The 14,222-nt window shown below is 44.0% G+C and overlaps 1 protein-coding gene across 1 annotated transcript in view; it reads right to left on the reverse strand.

Annotated features, from left to right (window-relative positions):
- Nucleotides 1-467: 467 nt before the first annotated feature.
- PTBP3 (polypyrimidine tract binding protein 3) overlaps nt 468-14,222 on the reverse strand; it is a 141,416-nt gene continuing 127,661 nt past the window's right edge. The window contains exon 16 of the transcript XR_014302314.1: nt 468-5,099. The gene's annotated coding sequence lies outside the window, so the exon portion shown is untranslated. The remainder of the gene's footprint in view (nt 5,100-14,222) is intronic.

The following is a 14,222-nucleotide window of genomic DNA, read 5'->3' on the forward strand; positions in this document are numbered from 1 at the left end:
AGATTCGGCACTGCGTGAGATCACGACCTGAGCCAAAACCAAGAGTCAGAGGCTTAACCAACTGAGCCACCGCGGTGCCCCTGTTCATGATTTTTGACTGTTATTTTTCCCATGAAAGTCTTGTCTGTTTAGAAATCTGGATAGATTTCTGATGCCCAGGTGAGAATCTCTGCTAGCTTGCTTTCCTTCTTTCTATCTTTCTTTCTTTCTTCTTAAGTTTTATTTTGGTGGGGGGCCCTGGGTGGCTCAGTCCGTTGAGTGCCGATTCTTGATTTCCACTCAGGTCATGATCTTAGGGTCATTGGATGGAGCCCCTTGTTGGGCTCCACACTCAGCCAGGAGTCGGCTTGAGATTCTCTCCCTCTGCCTCCATCCCCCTGCACCACCTGCCCTGGATAGGGCTCTCTTGCTCTCTAAAATAAATAAATAAATCTTGAAGAAAAAAAAAAAAAAGGAAGAAAGAGCTATTTTTTTTTTTTTAAGATTTTATGTATTTATTTGACAGAGAGAAATCACAAGTAGCTGGAGAGGCAGGCAGAGAGAGAGAGGGAAGCAGGCTCCCCGCTGAGCAGAGAGCCTGATGCGGGACTCGATCCCAGGACCCTGGGATCATGACCCGAGCCGAAGGCAGCTTAACCCACTGAGCCACCCAGGCGCCCCGAAAGAGCTATTTTTTAAAGTGGGCTCCATGCCCAACATGGGGCTTGAACTCACAATCCAAGAGCAAGAGTCACAGGCTCTCCCAACTGAGCCAGGCAGGCATCTGGGACTCTCCTTTCTCCGGAGTGAGGTTTGGTTACAGTGGTCTTAGCTCTTGATGGTCTTGGGGGGCTGCGAGGGGGAAACTTCCTCTGGCTCCAGTGCCTTCTCTGGGAGCCTCTTGGATCATCACTCAATAAGCTTTACTTCAAATTTTCACCTGAGGAGAATATTCAAAACTAGCCACTTCTAAAGCTAAAAACAGGTGCAGATGTTTGCAGTTGCGGTTACCTCACCATCATACCGGTCCTCCCTGTCCCTGCTGTCTCTGTATTTGGAGTTTTTCTGGAGTTCTAATTAGAAAGTTCACTTTTTTGGGAGATCCTCTCTGTGTTCAGGGGGTTGCAGGTGCATTGGCTCCTTCCTGTTTTTATTAATCTGATCACATTTGCTTTATATCTTCCAGAGATCATCTCTGTGTTGATGCTCTGATAATTCCCTGCCGGGATTTTCAGTATTTTCAAATGATTCCTTTCTTCCCCCTACTTCAAAAAACTGAGGTCTAATTTACACTCAGCAAAATACACAAATATTAAGTTTGCATTTCTACTTCTAAAGTCCCGCTATAAGTTCCTTTTACCACTGACTTGTCTTTCCCACTAGACTTTAAGTAGCTGAAGGGCATGGCAAGTGGCATTCCAACCAGCTGTCCTGCAACCTCCTGGTACTTCATAAGAGTTCTACGTGAAGGAAAGGAGTGGGGTCACTCACTGTCGGTCTGAGGTTGTCAGTGGGTGTTAATATCGACTCAGCTGCGCATCCTTGGAGCAAGGCAATATGGAAATGCTACAGATTACTCATCTCCCGACATGTCTAATTTCCTGTTCATTCAAGGGCTCCGTGGTTCTGGATGATCTATCCCCGGGTGACTGTCTCCCAAACTGTCTCTGGGACTCTGATGCCACCTTGCATTCTACTGACTGGCTCATAAAGTCGTTTTTAAAATGGATCTGAGCAAGAAACTTTGAATCTGTGCCAAAGCGGGTAATGGAAAAGAAAGCATGTATTAGCCAGTTCAAAAGATTTCTTACGCTTTGATTTTCCCTGGGAGGTTTTGGAATCAACCCTATGCACTCACAAGTACTTTTTAAATCTAATTAATCTTTCTCATTATGGAAGCTACTTCTGAAACTTGATTTGCCAATAACAGCCACAGTGTTGGGCTGACAGACCAGAAATCTCAGATGCTCGCATGTCATGTGAGGTGGGCACACATCATCGTACCCACTGTGCTTGCCCAGACAGGCTGGCCCACCAGCTCCTTCCTAACCCTGCTCTGTACTGTCTAGGAGACTTCGGGTTCAAGTGACTTAAAATGATCCACCATGTTGAAAGCAGAACTGGAGTTTATTGGCTCCAATAACAACCTAAAAGAGTCATTGGACAGATCTGACAAAAAAGTGGGACTTCGCCAAACACAAATGGCGCCCCAGGAATCCAGCTTCTTCCTCTTGGCTCTGCTCGCTCCTGCCTCAGGTTCCCCCCTGACAATTATAACACGATCCCCACAATGGCCATTCTTATATCCTCTCAGCTTCCATCTCAGTGGACAGAGAAAGCTTCTCTTTTCCAAGAATGACACAAAAGCCTTGAGCCTGTTTATCCCTGGAGACAAGTGTCCATAGCCAAACCAGCCACACCACCGTCCTGGATAATAGGGCCAATAATGAGCCAAGAGCCACCTGGGTTCGTCCCCAAGTGTGGGGTCAGCATCCTCCAAATCCCAAAGAATCAACTGGAGAGGAGTGCTTCCTGATGGAAATACAGAATATCATTCTATCAGAAGGATAAAAGGTGCAAGGCATAAAAACAGCAGGTGAGATACAGCTTCTGAACATAACTAGCTTGTAAAATCCCTCTCTTCTCATTTAGTGAAAATGCCTTTCCTCAAATCCTAACTCATTGGACCTGGCCTCCCTCTCTCTATGATGTTCTAGGATGTGGCTTTGCACCTCTTATCATTCTCAGTAACTCCTTTTGGTTTTGTTGTTTTATTTTTTATTTTTATTTTAATATTTTATTTATTTGAGGAAGAGAGAGAGAGAGAGCGAGAGCGAGAGCGAGCAAGCACACAAGCTGGGGGCAGGGAGAGCAAGAAGCAGGCTCCCCGATGGGCAGGTAACCCCACAAAGGGCTCAATCCCAGGACCCAGGGATCATGACTGAGCCAAAGATGGACAATTAACTGAGCCACCCAGGCGCCCTGGTTTTGTTGTTTTATTTATTTTTATTTTTAAGTAGGATCCATGCCCCACGTGGTGCTTCAACTCAGGACCCTGAGATCAAGAGTCACACTCTCTGCTGACTGAGCCAGTCAAGCGCCCCTGTTGTTGTTTTTTTAAACTGTATCTACCCAAGGAGTTATTTACCTCCAGGACTGAACACAGTGCTCTGGGAATAGTCTGACTTAGTGTAGAATCAGGTGGATATACCCCCCAACCAGGTGCTCAGAGTAAACCGTTGTAAAACACTCAAATTCTGTGTAACTTGGGTGTATCATATTTAATGCACACACAATATACTTTGCATGTTAGATGAAGTCTATGGCGTGTGCCCTCTGGTCTTTCAGACTCGAGGATTCCAGAATACTTTATCAACGTCTTTCTGGAGACCAACTCTCCATTCCCCCAGGAATAATGAACGTGATGTCAGCCTCAGGCTAGCTTCCAGGACCTCTTTAGGGTGGTGTGAAAGGGGAGTTACTAAGCAAGGAGACTCCATGGCCTCCAAACGCCACACACCACAGTTGTAGCCTCTGCAAAGATGTAGGAAGGACCGCGGCTTATAAGCCAACCTAGCTTTCCAGAAGTGTTTCTGTCTGGCTTAAAGAAAGGCTGATGGGGCCTCCGAAAGGGGGCTTCTGGCTGCCAAGATTAGGAAAGATGGGAAGAAAAAGATCTTCAGGGGCACCTGGACGGCTCAGTCAGTTGAGCATCTGCCTTCAGCTCAGGTCATGATACCCAGCTCCCGGAATGAGCCCCACCTCGGGCTCTCCACGCAGTGAGGAGCCTGCTTGTCTCTCTCCCTCTCCCTCTGCCTCTGCACCTCCCTGCCACTTGTGCGCTCTCTCTCTCTCTCTCTTGCTCTCTCTCAAGTAAATAAATAAAATCATTTTTAAAAAAGAAAGAAAGATGGGGCGCCTGGGTGGCTCAGTGGGTTGAGGCCTCTGCCTTCAGCTCGGGTCATGATCCCAGGGTCCTGAAATCGAGCCCCGCATCGGGCTCTCTGCTCAGTGGGGAACCTGCTTCCCTTCCTCTCTCTCTGCCTGCCTCTCTGCCTACTTGTGATCTCTGTCTGTTAAATAAGTAATTAAAAAAAAAAAGAAAGAAAGAAAGAAAGGAGACCTTCAAGCAAGACCCTAAAAAATGGTTACGTTTCAACAGGTGAAAATTGGTTACATTTCAACAGGTGAAAATTGAAACACAAAAGGGAACATGAGATAGACAGAAAAGGGGCTTTTTGCCGAAAAATCTGCACATAAGGAAATTTACTAAGGGATGGAGGTGTCTGCTTTGCCATGGACACACATAAGAGAAAGTCAGCAATTAAAATTAAGCTAAAAGGAAAATCCTGTTTGCTCCCAGCCCTATGCCTTCATTCTCTCAAAGAGCTTCCCTAGGAAATGTCTTCAAGCTAGATTAAATGTCTCTTTGATTATAGTAGGAGGACCCTCCATCCTGAACTCTCTTTTTCAGAGGGTCCTGCGTGTTACAATCTTATTCATAGAAATTAATTAAAAAAAAAAAACTTTATTTTTTTAAGTACTCTCTACCCCCAATGTAGGGCTCAAATAACCCCGAGATCAAAAGTTGCATGTTCTTTTGACTGAGTCAGCCAACTGCCCCCCAAATTAGATTAATGCACAAAATAGTGTTTTCAACATCTGATCATAAAAGCAAAGTAGGTGAATTATGGAACTTTATTTTTTAATATATTTTGAGGAATAAAAAGTGTTTATTAAGTTCAGATGAGGAGTCTGAGAGTCTTGAGGACCTCTATGTATTTTCTTTTCTTCTCAATGTTCCTTTTGGACTGTTTCACTAGCCTTAGAAGCTATTCTTCCTTCAGGTAATGGATCTTGGCCTTCTTTCTCTTTGGGGAGGAGTGGCTGTCACCACCCTTCCAGCCAGCCTCAGAGCCTGCTCATGGGTTCAGGAGAACTTTCCCGGAGGCTACTAATGTACAACCTTGCAGAAACCACCCTCTGTTCTTCTTGTCATAAGGCAGTGGGGCCCATCGAACACCTTGAGGTAGTTAGGACAGCCTGGTCTCATACCTTCACGAAGAATGGCTGGCACACAGAAGTGGTAGCAGCCACAGGATGGCCTGGCGAACATCCTCCTGCAGAAGAAGGCCAGGTATTTTAACTTCTTTCTATAGAAACTGCCAGCAATGCTCATGCCCCCACAGCATACGACCATTATCTCCTGGCCCAGTGGCACCTGTTTGGCCACAATGGCTCTCATGTGCCCTGGGAGACGCCTGGGCCATTGAGCACTAGGACCGGCCCTCTGCCATCTTCCATGGTCTCCTGCGAAAGCAAAATGTCTTAATACAGAAAAATTATAAGGAAGAAAAGAAATATTTGGCATAAACATTAAAATTAATTTATCCAAAGTCACAAAGTGCCCTCTCACACAGGATCCTACTCTCGCACTTGGCAGAAGCACCCTGTAAGTCTAAACATCCATCCCATGATCAACCCCATCCAGACTCAGGAAGTGTTTCTTCATTTCTCTTGCCCCACATTATTGAAACAAGAGGCAGCAGCTTCCGAATGCCCTAGAAGTTTCTCGCTGTATCACTGTTGGCACAAGAGGTAGACACTTCAAACTATAAGAAGTATTGAAAACGGAAAGTACATAAAAAAGAGAAAAGACAGAGTAATCAACTTATTAAATCCCTTCTCTGGGATGGTACAAATGCAACAGACTCTGGCATGATGAAGTACCATTTCCCAGAGTGCTGAGTGTCCATATTCTGTTTTCCCTCATGTTTTATCCGATTCGTGGCTCTAAAGGTACTTACAAATTTGCACAGTTTTTGCAACAACTGTTCATGACAGTTGAGAAACATTTTGCAACATTAACAGTTCATATGATTTTTAAATTTGCAAATAGAGAGTGCTAGATCTAATGCAGATAAAGCATAACAGTTCTTTATGTTGGCACTAAAGTGAATATTAAAGGCTAGAATTGTGAATAGTTTTAATAAGATTTAATCAAATCTTTAAAAATTTAAAGTCTGGGCACCCAGGTGGCTCAGTCATTACGCGTCTGCCTTCAGCTCAGGTCATGATCCCAAGGCCCTGGGATTGAGCCCCACACTGGGCTCCTGCTCAGCTGGGAGCCTGCTTCTCCCTCTCCCACGCCCCCTGCCTGTGTTCCCTCTCTTGCTGTGTCTCTCTCTGTCAAATAAATAAATAAAAATCTTTAAAAAATAAATTAAATTAAAATTTAAAACTTAAATTGACTTGGACTTTAAATATTGATATTGACTAACCATAATTTGAATTTTAGTCTTAATTTTAACAGAGGATTTTGAACATTTTAGAAAACAACTTAAAAATGTACTCAAATAATTGAAGATTTCCGTCTTAATTGTGATCCACTGTTTTTGGTAAAATATATTCAAATTTTGTACCCTGTGAACACAATTAAAATAGATTTTTAATCCTACAGGATTAAATCTGGTCCACCACCTGTTTCTGTTTTGTAAATAAAGTTTTATTGGAACCCAGCTATGCTGCTCATCATTTACATGTTGTCTGTGGCTGCTTTCATGTAACAGTGACAAAGCTGAGAGTTTTCACAGAAACCATATGGCCCACAAAACCTAAAATTTTTACTATCTAGTCTTTCATAGACAAAGTTTGCCAGCCTCTGCTTTGGATGATTACTGTCAAGAAAATACAAATTATGTGAAAACCTTTAGTATGTCGACATAATTTTGCCGAGATAAATTTTAAAAATTTATGGAATGTCTATATATATTATAAATCATGAATGTCTTTGTTTTAGTACTTACCCAAACATCACTGGCTTCTCAACAGAACACCCAGACATGTGCCATAATTGGGAAAGTCATCTTTAATACCCTGCCAACTTTCAGCTGTAAAAAAGTCAGAGCTTTTCACATATTTTTCAATTTTGTATTTAGGAAGGTATGCTTCTCAACATGAGGTATGTTTATTCCTGCCCTGGGCTCTGCAAATATCAGGGGGAGGCTTGCCAGCATATGCTCTGAAGCATGCCCATGTTCTATCATATTGAAGGCTGAACCCGGATGCTGGAGCTTAGGAGATGGACCCTTGAGCTTTTGATCGGAGTTTTTACAGAGGGCACAATCCCAGAACACACCTCGCCCTGTGCCCTGCTCCAGGTTGGGTGGCCACTAAGATATTTGGACAGACTCTGTGCCCAGAAGAACTGTCCCTCTGCAATTGACCAGATGGGAGCAGCTTTGACCCCAGAAGCCCATGTGAGTTTCCAGGCCAGGTGTGGGGGAGGCTCTGGCATGTAGAAGAGCTCCTGAGGGCATGGACAGCTCTCCCACCCACAGAGGCAGCCCTGCATTTCCTCCAACAGCTATGGTCTTTGGGCCACTGCCCAAGCTCTTCTCTGCCTGCCCAATGGAAGCTACATGCCAGCAAGGGCTCTCGGCCCGTATGGGGGCTGCCTAGCTCAAAATGTGAGGCTGATGCTTAGGGCCCATCCGTGAGTGCTGCTGGGAGAGGCAACCATTCACAAAATGTTGGCAAACATTTCCTTAACTCTGGCCAGATTTAGCCAGTAAGAATGTAGGATGCCCAGTTGGATTTGAATTTCAGATAAACAACAAATGCTGTTTCAGTAGAAGTAGATCCCATGCAATAACACTGTGTATCATAAATATGTTCCACATGTCACTCCTCGGACAAGGCATTTAAGAACTGGGACATATAAGAGTCATTGCTCTTCTGCTGCTGGGGAGACTGCAGGTTTGTGCATTTTAGATAACAAGATAGAAGATGGCTGCCCAACTCATAGAAGTGAACTTTTATTCATAGTTGGAAAGTCATGAATTCTTAGGGTTTGTTAATGCAGCATCACCTAGACCTGAGTATTATATCATGTGGACGTCACTGTGGCTCCTTCCTCTTCCACTGTGCCCCTCTTACCTTTTATGAACCTCTCTCTTACTATGCTTAATTTTTTTTTTTTTTTTTAGATTTTAAAATTTTTACTTATTTGAAAGAGAGTGAAAGAGAGCACAAGCAGAGGGAGGGGCAGAGAGGGAGAATTCGAACCCCCACTGAGCACAAAGTCCATCATGTGGCTCCATCCCAGGACCCTGTAATCATGACTTGAGCAGGAGGCAGATGCTTAACTGGCTGAGCCACCCAGGCGCCCCACTTACAGTGCTTCATAAATGCCTCCTTAGTTCTCTCTCTCCCTCTCACCGGCACACAGGAGCCTTGCCTTATTGGACTTTGTGACCCTAGGACCTCACACAGCAAGTGCTTTAGAGTGTGCTGAATGAACAAACGGCCAATAATCTGCCGATGGATGATAGAGCCAGGAGTTATCTTCAAATTCGCCTGGTATCAGGAAGGACAATACCTCTTTAGGTTTTATCTCCATTATTCCTTAAATAAAGGACTGCCTCTCTTCAAATAGGTCTGCAATCTTGGGAAAGCCAATTATGTATAGCAGTGTTATTTATACAGTGACCGGTAATCAGAAGAGCAAGAGATTGCAGCTGACGACATTCATTCTTAGTCACAAATTAAAAGAGAAACATGACAACGACATTCCCACTGGGAGAGAAAAGGTCACCTGGCATTCAGAAGCCCTAATTGCAAAGCTGTGTTTATGTTCTTGTCATCTGTACTTTCTGGGGATGTCACTGCTATGGATGCAGAAAGGCTGGGGTTGTCTGTTTATTACCCTAAATACTTATTACCCCTAGATCAGGGATTCTCCACGAGGAAGTGGGAAGTGTACATATCAGAATCTCAAAATGGGGGGAAAAACAAGTATTTTGATTCTATTTTAAAGACTTGTTTTTAAATACAGAATATAGAGACTCAAGTGTGACATTCTGGGCTGTTAGGCACGGGGAGACTATGGGACGGGAAAGCAGTGAGGACAAGCTAGAGAACCGAAGTGGCGCCCAGTGCACACTTGTTAGCCGAAGGGTGTTATTTGCATGGCATGTTTGGTATCATCTGCTACAGTTCTCTCTGCAAACACTAAGTAAGTATTCTGTGTTGTAAGGGGAGTAGAGGTTTTTATTTTCAAGCAAGTCCTGATTTGAAGTTCTTATGATGTGGCGAAAAAAAAGGGGGGGGGCTTTGATGCATATAGAGAGATAAAGATGCAGAGGCAATTCTGCTTGCAAGGTTGCCTGTGAAGGGGAAGATGAGAAACAGAAGGGTAAGCAAAGGGGTTTGGGGAGTTTTATTTCCTCGTTTTTAGGACTGGAGAGACTCGAGAGCATTTTTTTTTTTTTTTTTTTTTTTTGGACAGAGAGAGAGATCACAAGGAGGCAGCCTGGGGGGCAGGGAAGCAGGCTCCCTGCTGAGCAGAGAGCCCGATGTGGGGCTCGATCCCAGGACCTTGAGATCATGATCTGAGCTGAAGGCAGAGGCTTAACCCACTGAGCCACCCAGCCATCTCTTGAGAGCATTTTAAAGGAGAGAATCCAGTGCAGCCAATAAGGTAGAAGCAGCAGGAGAGAATGGATGATGGATACCGATAATAGGTTGTGGATAGAGCGAGATCTCTGGGGAGGTGGGAGGGATGAGAAACTGAACAGACGAGGGAAAGGGGATAAAAAGGACAAAGATTCTATGTGACTGCATTAAGTGTGAGGTCCCTGGACCAACTGCAGTCCATCATGGTAATCAGGGGGTAGGTAGGAAACTGGATTTATTTGCATATTTTCATGAATATCTGAGTACCAATGCTCAATTTGTACAAATTTCTGCAGTTTCATACTGAAGTTTGTGGGTGGCCAAAGAAAGTCCCTTGGCTAAATTTAGAAACTATTATCTTACTTTGAGGCGAGGCTAACATTTTCAAACTTTTCAAAAAAGGCTAGCTTGTCATTGAGTTTGTTTTGTTTGGAATATAGACTAGAAGCCCTGAAGACACTGAATCTGAGATATAAAGGCTCCAATAATAACTGCGTTTGTTCTTTAAGCATTTATTTTTTAAAAATCCATTTGTAGATTATTCAAGTTTATATTAGAACATCTTTTCATTTTCTCATCTTCACGATGTTCTAAAAGACAAGAATTCTGAAACTGGTTTCCAAGAAAAACAAATTCCAACCTTATTCTAGTCCAGCTGCAGGATAAACTCAAGCTAACGTTTCCTTGTGTGGGGGGCGGTAGACCCAAATTTCCTTTGTGAAACTCAGTGGGTTGGTGGGGCAGAATTTTTCCTTCCTGATACTCACTCTTTGCCAGCTAAAACCTCAAGAAGGGCTTAAGTGATGCAACTTTGAGTTAGTTGCATAAGAAAACATTTAGAATAGCACATTGGAGAATTTAGGGATAAAGTAGTTCCTTGTTTATCATAAAGAGAACCTATTTTGGGGGTGCCTGGGTGGCTCAGTGGGTTAAAGCCTCTGCCTTCAGCTCAGGTCATGATCTCAGGGTCTTGGGATGGAGCCCCGCATCGGGCTCTCTGCTCACAGGGAGCCTGCCTCCTCCTCTCTCTCTGCCTGCCTCTCTGTCTACTTGTGATCTCTGTCAAATAAATAAAATCTTAAAAAAAGAGAGAGAGAGAGAACCAATTTTGTTCACCATTGTATCATTTCCCTCAATGTGTAATGCCAACCTGATCTGTCTGCACCTCTGGCGATGTAAACCAAGCCGGGGCAGGTTGTGCTTTCCACATAAGATGCAAGGCTGGTCCCGGCGCACACGCAGTGCTCATACTGATACCACCTTACTAAGATTAAAAACACAACGTTTGTAAACACCAGAACATATTTGTTCTAAAAAATTGTCATTGCTTTGTCTTTAGCCATGATGTTTGCATTAGTATAAATCTTTTTATCTTTTAACTTTTTTATTCATTCATTTGAGAGGAGGGCGCACACATGCGCACACTAGTAGGGGAAGGGGCAGAGCAGGAGCGAGACGTGGACTCCCTGTGCAGGAGGGAGCCCCACACGGAACTTCGTCCCAGGTCGGAGACACCCAACCGACAGAGCCACCCAGGTGCCCCTAGTATAAACCTAATGACTCTAAAGAGAGGGTAGGAGAATGAGATTTTTTAGTTTATCAAAGAGTTTAGAAAAACTGCTCTATATAGAAAAAGTAGTGTTGAGAATGAACATGGGTAGAGGGATAGGGAATGGCCATCGGAAGAGGCTCCTGTTCACATTCCTGGCCCAAGTAGGAGGGCGGATCTGGTTCCACGAATAGGGCAACCTTAGGATACGCAACATTTTAGGGTGGAGGCGTTTTAGATTTCAGGCTTTGGGTCTGAGATGGATGCACAAGGTGTCCCTTGGCCACCTGACCCTTTTATGTCCACTTGAGATCATTAATTGCAGAGGACTCCCCAGATCTTTTGTGGACTGCCTGGTCAGTGTAGGAACATGGCAAATTGTGACGGTTTCTCAAGCTTTATGCTAATTTCCATCATTTTCGGGCCAAACCACTATTTACCTGACACTTCTATAAGATGATGGTATAATATTAGGACCCACCTCCCTAGTTTAAGACATCTTTTTTAAAGATTTTATTATTTTTTAAAAGACTTTATTTATTTGACAGACAGAGATCACAAGTAGACAGAGAGGCAGGCAGAGAGAGAGGAAGGGAAGTAGGCTCCCCGCTGAGCAGAGAGCCTGATGCGGGCTCCATCCCAGGACCCCAGGATCATGACCTGAGCCAAAGGCAGAGGTTTTAACCCACTGAGCCACCCAGGCACCCCAAGATTTTATTTTATTTTATTTTATTTTTGAGAGAGAGAGTGTGGTGCATGAGCTGGGACGGGTGGTGGGCGGGGGGGGGGCATCGGGGAGCACTGGGAGAAGCAGGCTCCCTACTGAGCGGGGAGCATGACGTGGGACTGGATCCCAGAACACTAGGATCATGACCTGAGCCAAAGGCAGATGTTTAACCAACTGAGCCACCCGGTGCCCAAGACATTTTTGCCTTCTTCCAAACATGTAGCTAAGACAAATAGCTCTATGACAGAGACAAAGGAACAATCTTTCTCCCCATCTCATTTTCTAGCTTTGTCCTTGTATCAGGGCTACATCCTAAGGATCTTAGGGAAAGAGGAAATATCTATTCACTAGATATGTCTGCATCATTTCCTGGACTGCCAGATGACTGTTCAATAATAGATAACTTTGGATAACACTTATTATATTGCAGGCACCAGCCTAAGTACTTTATATAGAGTAGCTCATTAATGCTTCACAACAACTACATGAGAAAGATATTACTATCATCTTCTTTTTAAAAGTTCATGACTCTGAGATCAGGAGTCACACACTCTGCCAACTAAGTCAGCCAGGCACCTCTATCATCCTCATTTTATAGAGAGGCAACCCAAGCACCAAGTGCCATGGACTGAATTTGTCCCCCCAAATGCATATGTTGAAGCCCTAAACTCCAATGTGACTGTATTTGGAGATACTGCCTTTAAAGAGTAATTAAGGTTAAATGAAGTCCTAAGTGTGGGGCCCGAACCCAGTAGGACTGGTGTCCTTATAATAGGAATAATAGAAAAAGATACCTGGACACAGTGCAAAGGCCATGCAAGTACAGAGCAAGAGAAAGGCCATCTGCCACCCAAGGGGAGAGTCCTCAGGAGAAACTAAATGTGCTGACAACTTGGATCTTGGACTTCCAGCCTCCACAATTATAAGAAAATAAATTTCTGTTGTTTAAACCACCTAGTCTGGGGCTCGTGGGTGGCTCAGTCAGTTAAGTGTCAGACTCTTGATTTCGGCTTGGGTCTTGATCTCAGGGTGGTGATATTGATCTCCATATTGGGCTCTGGGCTAGACATGGAACCTGCTTAAGATTGTCTCCCTCTGCGTCTCCCTCCCCAAATGAAATGATGTTAAACCACCTCATCAAAGGCATCTTGTTCTGGAAGCTAGCTAACCAATATACCAAGACACTAAGAAATTTGCCCAGGATCACACAGCTCTTAAGTGGTAGAGCTAAGATTTGAACCCCGGTAGTCTGACTTCAGAAATCATATTCTCAGCGCCTGGGTGGCTCAGTGGTTAAGCCGCTGCCTTCGGCTCAGGTCATGATCTCAGGGTCCTGGGATCGAGTCCCGCATCGGGCTCTCTGCTCAGCAGGGAGCCTGCTTCCTCCTCTCTCTGCCTGCCTCTCTGCCTACTTGTCATTTCTCTCTGTCAAATAAATAAATAAATAAAATCTTTAAAAAAAAAAAAAAAAAGAAATCATATTCTCAACCTTCTTCCGTCTTCACCAATCAATTAAAGTCACACTTCCCAATAGAAATACAAGCCACAGATTTGAGTCTCATATGTAATCCACAATTTTCTAGCAGTCACATTTTAAAAAACAGATGCAGTTAATTTTAATAACGTATTTTATTTAACCCAATCTACCATCTTATTTCAGCATGTAACCAATATGAAGATATAAATGAGATATTTAACACTCTGTTTTGTACCAAAATTGAGGGTTTGTTCCAAATTTTGTACCAAAATTGGAGGTCTTCAAAATTGAGGGTTTATTTTGTACTTACAGAGCATTTCAGTTTGGACCAGCCACATTTCAATGCTCAGTAAGCCACACACGGCTAGTGGCTACCATATTGGGTGCACAGGTGTAAAGCACTTTCATGGCTCTCCACTGTGCACAAAACAAAACCAAGACCCCACTCATGTTCCTAGCCTCAGCTCATGCCTGTCCTACCATCACACTTCCAAAGCTCCTTAAATTGGCAATACTTAAATGTCCGCCTTCCATTCATATCATGCTGCCTTTCAGCATGGCATCTTTGTCCATGTTCCTCTCATTCAGCTCTTCCCGCTGGCTGGATGATACATCCCTCGGGTTTCCCCTCCTCCAGGAAGCGTTTCCTATAGCACACAGCAAACTGGACACCTCGTCTACTTCATAACACTTCAACCTAATTCATCCTGACATTTAGCTCCTTGTGTTATACTTATTTGTATAAGTGTCTGTCTCCCTGAATACACTGTGAGCTCAGAAGCAGAGGGTAAATACTTTATCTCTGTGCTCAGCCCAGAATCTGACATGTGCCAGTAAACATGTGTGCAGTTGAACTGAACTTAATACCCATGCTTCAGTATACAGGATTCTTCATCCCGGTAAATCAGAATGTTCCCCAAATCATGAGGAAACCAAGCATAGTTCTCTTGCAGGGGAAATATGGGGGGCACTAGAGCTACCAAAGGGTGAGTGTGTTTGTGGGGCTGCAGTTAATGTCACTATAGTCTCCATCA

Source organism: Mustela nivalis, assembly GCF_964662115.1.
Source record: "Mustela nivalis genome assembly, chromosome: 13".
NCBI lineage: Eukaryota > Metazoa > Chordata > Mammalia > Carnivora > Mustelidae > Mustela > Mustela nivalis.